This window comes from Octopus bimaculoides, chromosome 7, assembly GCF_001194135.2.
Source record: "Octopus bimaculoides isolate UCB-OBI-ISO-001 chromosome 7, ASM119413v2, whole genome shotgun sequence".
Taxonomy (NCBI): domain Eukaryota; kingdom Metazoa; phylum Mollusca; class Cephalopoda; order Octopoda; family Octopodidae; genus Octopus; species Octopus bimaculoides.
The window spans coordinates 19,209,418-19,219,546 of record NC_068987.1 but is presented as its reverse complement, the minus strand read 5'-3'; the positions used below and the strand labels follow the sequence as shown (position 1 = coordinate 19,219,546).

General features: G+C 37.7%; 1 long non-coding RNA gene across 1 annotated transcript in view; it reads right to left on the bottom strand.

Moving 5' to 3' along the window:
• Positions 1-5,825: 5,825 nt before the first annotated feature.
• Positions 5,826-10,129, bottom strand: part of LOC128248292 (uncharacterized) — an 18,305-nt gene continuing 14,001 nt past the window's right edge. Inside the window, exon 3 of the long non-coding RNA XR_008264528.1 lies at positions 5,826-6,266. This is a non-coding gene — a long non-coding RNA (uncharacterized LOC128248292). The remainder of the gene's footprint in view (positions 6,267-10,129) is intronic.

Below are 10,129 nucleotides of genomic sequence, written 5' to 3'. Positions count from 1 at the left end.
ACCACCACCACCACCACCATCACAACCACCATGGTGATGATAATGATGATGATTATGATGATGATGGTCGCTGTTTTTGTTGTTGTTGCTGTTGACATTGTTGCCCTCATCATCATCATCATTTTTATCTTCATCCTGCTCATCCTGCTCAAAGTCATCATCAATAACAATATCATGCCCACCACCACCATCAGAATCATTATCATAAGTATCATCATCACCATCATCACCATCATCATTGATCTTTTGATCGATCAATATGACCCATGGAGCATTCATTTTCTTTTTAAAACTGGTACTCTGTCAGTTACAACGACAAGGGTTCCAGTTGATCCAATCAACGGAACAGCCTTTTCATGAAATTAACGTGCAAGTGGCTGAGCACTCCACAGACACGTGTACCCTTAACGTAGTTCTCAGGGAGATTCAGTGTGATACAGAATGTAACAAGTGAAGCCAGACCTGAAGGGCCGGCGGAAGTGGGCCACACGCAGTGGACAGCGAGCACGTGTGGTCAGTTCGAAGATAGACGGCGTACGTAGAAGACGTGTTTTGATCTGGAGCGATCGTTTACCCCGCCAAGGTCGACAAGGTAAGGTCCCAGTGCTTCGTTCTCCCTTTTGCTTCCTGTTGTCTTTTTCCTCCATCACACCACACTACGCAAAACACTTTCAATACAGTAACCATCACAGCAAACCACAGCAAACCACAGCACATACCCAAGGCACATAGAGCTGCGCTCGGTAGTGAAGTGAAAGCACGTTATAAAAATAAAACTACTGAATAATAATAATAATAATAATGATAATAATATCAAAAAAAAATATTCAGACAAATACATAACAAAAACACCAGGACTTACAAATATATATAACATACAGAAAATTGCACTACTGGGCACTGCACACATCCTACGCAAAACACTTTCAATACAGTAACCATAAGAGCATCACAGCAAACCACAGCACATACCCAAGGCGCACAGAGCTGCGCTCGGTAGTGAAGTGAATGCACGTTATAAAAATAAACCTACTGAACCATAATAATAATAATAATAATAATAATAATAATAATGTTGTTGTTGTTGTTGTTTGTTCCTTCTTGAGCCATGCCTGGCTGATAAGGGTTGGTTTCCTGGTTTTATTGGCATATAGATTCTCCACCTGGACAGGATGCCAGTCCATCGCAGGTGAGCTGCTAGATGTAGGAGGGAAGAGTGAGAGAAAGTTGTGGCAAAAGAGTTAGCAGAAGTTCACCATTCCCTTCTGCCAGAGCCACGTAGAGCTTAGGTGTTTTGCTCATAAACACACACATCGCCCGGTCTGAGATTCGAATCTGCAATCCCTCAACCGCAAGTCCGTTGCTCTAACCACTAGGCCATGTGCCTCCACAATAATAATAATGGCTTTAAATTTTGGCACAAAGCGAAGCAATTTGGGGGAGAAAGAGTAAGTTGATTACATTGAACCCAGTATACAACTGATACTTAATAAAATAATCTCTACCTTAACTTTGAGGCATTGTTAGAAGCCTGTATTTTTGCTGTGTCAATGGTCTATTTGTGGCTGTGTGTGTGTGTGTGTGTGAGTTTCTATACATATATGTATTCGTCTGTATGTATACATGTATGTGTGTTTCTGTGTTCATCTGTGTGCACAGATGTTCATCTATATGTGAAAATATGTTAAGTTGTGTATTTGTGTGTGTGTGAGAGAGTGAAAGAAAGAAAGAGAGAGAGAGAGAGAGAGAGAGAGAGAGAGAGAGAGAGAGAGAGAGAGAGAGAGAGAGAGAGAGAGAGAGAGAGAGAGAAAGAGAGAGAGAGAAAGAAAGAGAGAGAGAGAAAGAGAGAGAGAAAGAGAGACAGAGAAAGAGAGACAGAGAAAGAGAGACAGAGAAAGAGAGATAGCGAAAGAGAGAGAGAGAGAGAGAGAGAGTGTGTGTGTGTGTGTGTGTGTGTACAGATGTATTAGTGTATTAGTGTGTGTGTGTGTGTATGAATAAATGTGTGGTGTATGTGAGTGTGTAACCTGTTATCATCATATGTAAAAATGGTGATTTGACATGAGAGAATGAGAGAGAGAGAGAGAGAGAGAGATAATACCATATACTCACACACACACATACAGATAGATAGATAGATAGAGAGAGAGAGATAGACAGACAGATAGGTAGGTAGATAGATAGATAGATAGATGGAAATGGTGATTTTGACAAGAGCAAAATGTATATGTATGATACAGACACACACACACACATACACACACACACACATACACACATATATATACACACACATATATGTATATATGTATATAGGTAGATAAACAGAAGACAGAGGAAGAGAGAAGGCAAGAAAGAGAGAGGATGACTTCATAAGTCCTGATTGTTGTTAGATTTGGAGTGAAACCCTGTCATTAGTGGAATGACTTCAGTTTGGTATGTTACTAGTTCTATAGTCAAACATTGTCAGTATTTGATGATTTTTTCCTTGGTATCTTAATAGCTCCAAAGTTAAATAAAACCCTGTAATTAATTGTTGTTCTTAATTTGCTATGTTGCTCGTAGATCTGGAGAATCCAAACACAGCTACTAGTTTCCTTTTACTTTGGTATATTGCTTGCTCTGAAGTCAAGTAGGCATATAATTTAGCTTAGAAAAATAAATCCTGTTGAATTTTTATTATTATTGTTATTATTATTATTATTATTATTATTATTCAAAATGTTGAGCTTGCAGAATCATTAGTATGATGAGCAAACTGCTTAGCAGCATTTTGTCTGTCTTTATGTTCTGAGTTCAAATTCTGCCAAAGTCAGCTTTGTCTTTCATCCCTTTGGGGTCGATAAAATAAGTACCATTTGAGCACTGGAGTTGATGTAATTGAAAATCCCCTTTCCCTGAAATTGCTGGCCTTGTGCCAAAACTTGAAAATCGTTGTTATTATTGTTATTATTGAGTGAGAGAGCAGTGCATGCCATCAAAGTGACACTTGGGTACAAATGTATGAAGCCCAATATATGCATCATGACTACACATCTGATAAGAGTACACCAGACATATGCATCACAACCAAACTTTAGTTGTTCCTTTCTTTCACTAACATGAAGTAGAAAACCAATCCAGTCATGCCCCTCTCGATTCTGTAATCACAATCATCATCATCATCTATCCTTCTTGGCCATGTTACAGACAAGAGTACATTGGGACAGAGGTTTTCTACAGCTGGACGGGCTTCCTAAAGTCACCAGTTCAAGGTGTCATGCAGTGATACTTGAACCCCAGATTATGCAGTTTAAGAAGCAAACTTCTTAACTATGGTAAAATAATTCTATCAAAATGAAGAATGACTATGTTCACAATGACAACCCAATCACTTTTTAAGAAAAAATGTTTGTCAAAAAATTGCATAGGAGTACCATTTTATTCCCAAGATCATTCACAAAAGATTATGAAACATGCAATCAGAAACCTCATACACATATTTCAACATTTGTAGTACTTCATCCCAATAGATGAAGCACTTCTGTCTCGAATTATATTTGCCAATTTGCAGTAGATATCAAGGTTACAAATAGAATTGCAGTTAATGAAAACTGGAACATGGAAAGTTGAATGAGCTGTAGAGCCACTTTTGTAGAACAATGCTGTCCAGCCATTTGTATGATGCAGCAGTGAAAACTGGTTGGTCTAAACATGCTTCCACATATACAATGAGTGCTTGACTGAAATGTGTCTTTCCAAAGTAGTAGGACCATTAATAAATAAAAGATACTTGAATGTGAATTTTTCTATTGTATAGCATTTATAACAATGTCAAAAATAAATTGTTGCCCTCAGTTAAGTATCCCTCTTTTGACTTTTTGCTTCAGTTCTCTGTAGGTCTGTTGTTGATTAAAACGATTAAATGATTCTGATACATCTGTTCAAAACAGCTCAGAGATAAGCTGATGAAAGGCAGTCCCATTTCAGTGACCAAAATTGTTCATTCATATCATTAGGATACTGCAGTCACCGGTGATTTTCTGCCACCATTGATAATTTAAAATTTTGAAAGAATCCCAGTTGATTTGAGATTTTCCAAAATAGTAATATTAAAATAAATAGATCTCAAATTTGAGGTACTAAACATATTCCAAATTAACAGACATCATTCATAATTCTGTCACGTCAGATTCAATAAGGCCTAACTCTAACTCTTTCAGCACCATATTTCTGTTGAAATACTCTGCCTTCGCTTCAATTTATTGATTTTGAAATCAATGAAGAATTCACTAAAAAAAAGTTGTTATTGTTAGGTTGATGTTTGGAACATAAATTAACATGAAATTGTGGTAGATTTTAATCTAGATCATATTAAAACAGGAAGTGTATATCATAGAACTAAGACCAGTCTCAGACAAGTTGACACCAAAAGGATTAAGCTGCCATTGCTATTCTGTAAAAGTTTTCAGCTCCTGAATTGAGCATGTCGCGAATTTATGTTGTTGTAAAATCATACAAATCAAGAGGGTTGACAAAGTATATTCTTCCACTTGATAGTCCATAGCTTTCCTTTGGGTAAGGTTATTTTCATTACCATGAACCAATAACATTTTTTAAAATTTCTATCTTTTCTTTTTTCTGTTAAATGTGAATCCAGGAAAAAGCTAACTACAGCTACTTATGTGTTAAAGAAAATAAAAACAGTATTAGTCAGTGATTAATATTCTTTTTTTCGTTTTATTCAGCAAGGAAAGGTTTTTGTCATTTGTTATTAAGTGAGCTAATTAGTTGTGGAGGCAGGGGTTTTGAAAGCAGGCTGAAGCAAGAATGGAGTGGAAAAAATATACAGAGCTCTTACTTCTACTGGCTGAGGATTCTCTATCTGAGTGAAGGGCAGATTCTATGATGCTTGTGAACCAAGTTTAATGCAGCATGGCAGTAAGATATAAGCATTAAATGTAGAGGATGTACAAAAACTGGCAAGATATGAAATTAGCATGATCAACAAAGGCCAAGCACAGAGGTTTATCTTTGGCTATATATTTCTCCAGCAGCTGCCTTACTAGAAATATAGCATCAGTGGTGCTTCTCCCTGGCACAAAACCAAACTGCATCTCATCTAAGCTAACTCTCTCCCTAATTAGTTGGGCTATGACTATCTCCATAACTTTCATCACCTGATCCAACAATTTGATACCTCTGTAATTATTTCTATTTAAGTCATCACTGTTACCTTTGTAGAAATTGAGTATAGTGCTGTCACACCAGTCATTGAGCATGACTCCTTCATGAACCACCTGATTTACAATACAGGTGACTAGACCATAACCCATACTACCAGATATCTCAGCAATGATCACTGATGGGCAGGGAGGCTTTCCCTGACTTCATATCCTTAATTGCTTTATCTATCAGGGTGCTATCGATTTGGGTAGCTGGTCCCTCAACTGGGTTAACATTTGGCAGGCTCTCCTCCTCCCATTCATTCTCCACATTCAGCAGTCTTTCGTAATGACACTTCCAAGCCTCTTCCTTTGTATATATATATATATATATATACATAGATATATATACATATATATGATGGACTTGTTTCAGTTTCCTTCTACCAAATTCACTCATAAGGTTTTGGTTGGCTCAAGGTGCCATGCAGTGCGACTAAATCCAGAACCATGTGATTGGGAAGCAAGCTTCTTACCATACAGCCACATATATACACATAAATTTAAACATATGTTAGGCTTTTATAAACACATGTTTGGTATATAATTATGTTTCTCAGCTTACAAGTGTGAAGCACTCAAAAACTAAAATACTCCAAAATTAAGAGAAAGTGAGTTGATTTATTTACTTTAATAATGAAGTCAGGTTAATTTTTCAGAGTTATAATATTTCAACGTTGGAGCAACCACTGAAATTTGATTGCAGTACAACCTGGAACATATTGATGATAGTGATAATGGTGCTACATCTTTCCATTTGACATCACTTCATCAAACGTCTTTTTATCCATGTCTTTTGGTCCAATGTCTTTTTGTCCGATGATTTTTTTTCTCCAACAACTTTTTGTCCAATTTTAAATAAACTCTTTAGAAAACAAGGTGAAATATCTCTAATGATATATTCACTGAATTATAACGAGCCTCATTATAGGATTGTTATTATCGTTCTTTTTCTTTCTCTATTAAGAGTTTTACTTTCTCTTTTTCCTTATTTCCCTTAAGTATGGTGCCGTATATAGAGAGTGTTGCAAATTTAGTTTACACATTCTTAATTTACCCATCCTGAAATGACAAAGTTCATAGGATCAACCAAAAACAAAAGAAAAGTAGTCTACGATTTTCATTCAGGCAATACAAAACTAGGAAAAGAATACTGGAGATGTAAGAAAAGAAGGCTGTGTTCAGTGCAAATTCCCATGGTAACAGAAAACATTAAGCCAAAATTTATTTATTTTTCTTGTGAGCACCTTCATCCAGCTGACGCAGATTCATTAAATGCTAGAAAATCCAGGGGCTAGAACTGGTTTTGAAATACCTAAAAAATATTCTTTTCTATTCTAGGCACAAGGCCCGAAATTTTTAAAGAGGGGGCCAGTCGATTAAATCGACCTCAATACGCAACCATTGGTTTATTGTCAGGCCTTTCTCCCCTCCATTTCCACCATTCTTGCAATTGTTCTTCTCCATTTTTACTGCCTCAACCTTTAGCCTTTTTAATTTGTAAATATTCAGTTGTTTTTTGGGGTTTTTTTCCAGATTTCAGTATATTTAGACTAAATAATTCAGTATGTCCTACCTTCTTTAGAAATCTATGGTGTGATTGGAAGGAGTCTTGACTGCAGTTTCTTGCAATTCAAATAACCTCATACATGATCTGAGATATTTAGCTGTTGTTTGGGATGTAACTAAACTAGGTACAGCAATGACTGCATGGTTAAAATGTTTGCTTTGGAACTATGTGGTTTCTGAATGACTTCTAGTGCAACTGCACTATTACTATTGATGCAAATCGAGAAATTGCATGGAGCATCTGTTCATCTTGCCCTTGGGTGCCTGTTGCAAGTGTTTAGCCCAGGACCCTGATATCTTCCTCCGTTCCTTCTACCAGTCTCAGAAGCCATGGAAAGTGTTGTGACTGCTACCCTTTCTTCTCCAGCTAAGACATTAAAAAAATTCTCACCTACTCCTTTTCAGCATCTGTGAAGCTGCCCCAAGCATCAGCTTGGCAGCTTTCCACATGTCAATATAATCCTACTTTTTCCACTGCTAAATTAAACTTTTATCTTTGCTAGTTTTAATTTGAGGTCTCTAATTCATAGGCTTTTCTTTTGCATTTGAAATTTCTTCTCTAAATCTTAGAAAGACTAAAATAACTGAGCCATGTGCATACAGATGTCCCCAATTTCACAATCATTTGTTTTAAAATTCCCTGTTGCAACCTGGAGTATTGTAATGGTTTCAAATTTTGTCACAAGGGAGCAATTTTTTTTTTGGGGGGGGGGGATGAGTTAATTATATCGACCCCAGTCTTTAAATTGTACTTAATTTATCGACCCCAAAAGGATGGAAGGTAAAGTTGACCTCAGCGGAATTTGAACGCAGAATGTAGTGGCAAACGAAATACCATTAAGCATTTTGCCCAGTGTGATAATGATTCTGTCAGCTTGCTGCCTTACCTGGAGTATTATAATAAACAGGAAGGGGCTGGGAAACAAACTTTAATGGACATTTTGCAAACAAAAAAATTGCTCTCTGAACTTATTCCTTTCACCTTGCCAACAGTTTCCTATGACTTGTATGGGTCTCATAAGCCATTTAAATAAGTTTCTTAGCAATTATATAACTACGAAGCATGATAACTTGTCAGAACTTTTCCCTTATTAAAGAATGCTAAGGTATTAATGGTTTGCTCTTTGCTAAGAACTTTTGCAGCCGTTTTCACAATGAAGGACATCAATTAAACGCTGTTGTGACATAAACCTGAATTGCATTCTAACTAAACCAATATCTTCCAAATTAGTTGAGATATTATTCATTGATGTGTTCTTGTACTTTCATAACTTGGACCGTCACTTTTGTCTCTGTATTACTTATTTCAAGAAAATTTCCTCAGCTTTTGAAACAGTTCTTTATGATATTGCTACATTAGTCTTTGGGAATGGACCTTTCCTCTACAACCTTATTGACTATATAAGTGGCCAATATAAATTCTATGCTACTGGATATATCTAGCATCTCGGTGGCTAACTTTAATGATTCAGCTGTTTTCTCTGTCTTCATATTCTTAATCACCCTTCCAACTGTATAGCTGGCTATTTCAGTTACTGGACTTGTTAGATCTACTTAAGGTAATCCCTCTCTCTCTCTCCTATGCATTCTTCTCATTCAGCAACCTCTCATAGCAACATTTCCTTTCCCCTTTCTACTCAGCATCTATGAAGGTGAATGCACTTTTATCATTAAGTACACAGTCTTCACCAATCATATCCTATTTATATTCACAAGCTGTTTTGCAATCTTTAATATCTTGCATTGTTGTTGTTGGCACTCCGTCGCTTATGACGTCGAGGGTTCCAGTTGATCCAATCAACGGAACAGCCGGCTCGTGAAATTAACGTGCAAGTGGCTGAGCACTCCATAGACATGTGTACCCTTAACATAGTTCTCGGGGAGCTTCAGCGTGACACAGAGTGACAAGGTTGACCCTTTGAATTACAGGTACAACAGAAACAAGAAGTAAGAGTGAGAGAAAGTTGTGGTGGAAGAGTACAGCAGGGTTCGCCACCATCCCCTGCCAGAGCCTCGTGGAGCTTTTAGGTGTTTTCACTCAATAAACACTCACAATGCCCAGTCTGGGAATCGAAACAACGATCTGCTGCTCTAACCACTGGACCATTGCGCCTCCACATCTTACATTGTAGAATATTGAAAAAATCATACAGTAGTTTCTGGGATGCAAATCAATGTCATATATACTGTAGATATATAGTGTAAACATTCATGCATTGTCACTATCTTTCCAAGCCCTGCTGCATTTCACATGGCACTTTTGTTCCTTCAAAGTCATTTTGTTGTAGAAGTCAACCTATCTTGGTTGTAAATTTTAGCCTGAAAAATTCAACTTGTATGCCAGAAAATGGTGGAGGCACGTGGCTTAGTGGTTAGGGTGTCAGCACCATGATCGTAAGATTGTGGTTTCAATTCCTGGACCGAGCGATGCGTTGTGTTCTTGAGCAAAACACTTCATTTCACGCTGCTCCAGTCCACTCAGCTGGCAAAAATGAGTAACGCTGCGATGGACTGGTGTCTCGTCCAGCTGGGGAACACATACACCATTGAAACCGGGAAACCGGGCCCATGAGCCTGGTTAGGCTTTAAAAGGGGCGCATTTATTTATTTTATGCCAGAAAATGAGGTACTTTCTATTTCCTTCCTTGTTAAGTAGACCTGACACTCAGCTTCCATTCTAGCTACCTGATATTGTCCCTTGATGAACTCTTTCTTCCATTCTTCATAAGCCTGTCACTTACCTCTTGTAACTCTATCTACTGAACCAATCTGCCACCACGTCATCTTCTCTCTGGCTGAAACCTAGCTCCATTGATATAACCTGACTGATATAACTCATTGATTGTCATCTCATAGAAACTCCCATTTCCCTTACAGGTCTTTATCTCATCCTACTCCCCCTCTACTTCTTCCTTCATCTCCTTGTCCTCATCTGCTTCCCCCTCATCTTTCTCTTCTTCAACATTTACCTTCCCTCCTCTTACTCCACATTCCTATCCACCTCCTTCTTCTCTCTTCTATATCCTATTCGTCTCCCTATTCTGTCTCCTCTTTCTCCTCCCTCTCTTCTTCTTCATCCTCCTCTTCCCCTTCATCACACTCCATTCCTTCCCTGCTTCTGTCTCTTCTTCGTCCTCCCCTTTTTCCTCTTCTTCCTCTTCCACCATCTCTTCCTTCTATCACATACATGTCACCTGACACTCCTTTGAACTTATATCTGGCTGAGAGATGATTTAACTTCCATGTCCTTCTCCAGACTCTTTTGAATCTCTGAGTTCATCAAGCTCTTTGATGTTACTTTACCATTGTTGTGTATGTATGTATGTATATATATATATATATATATATATATACAT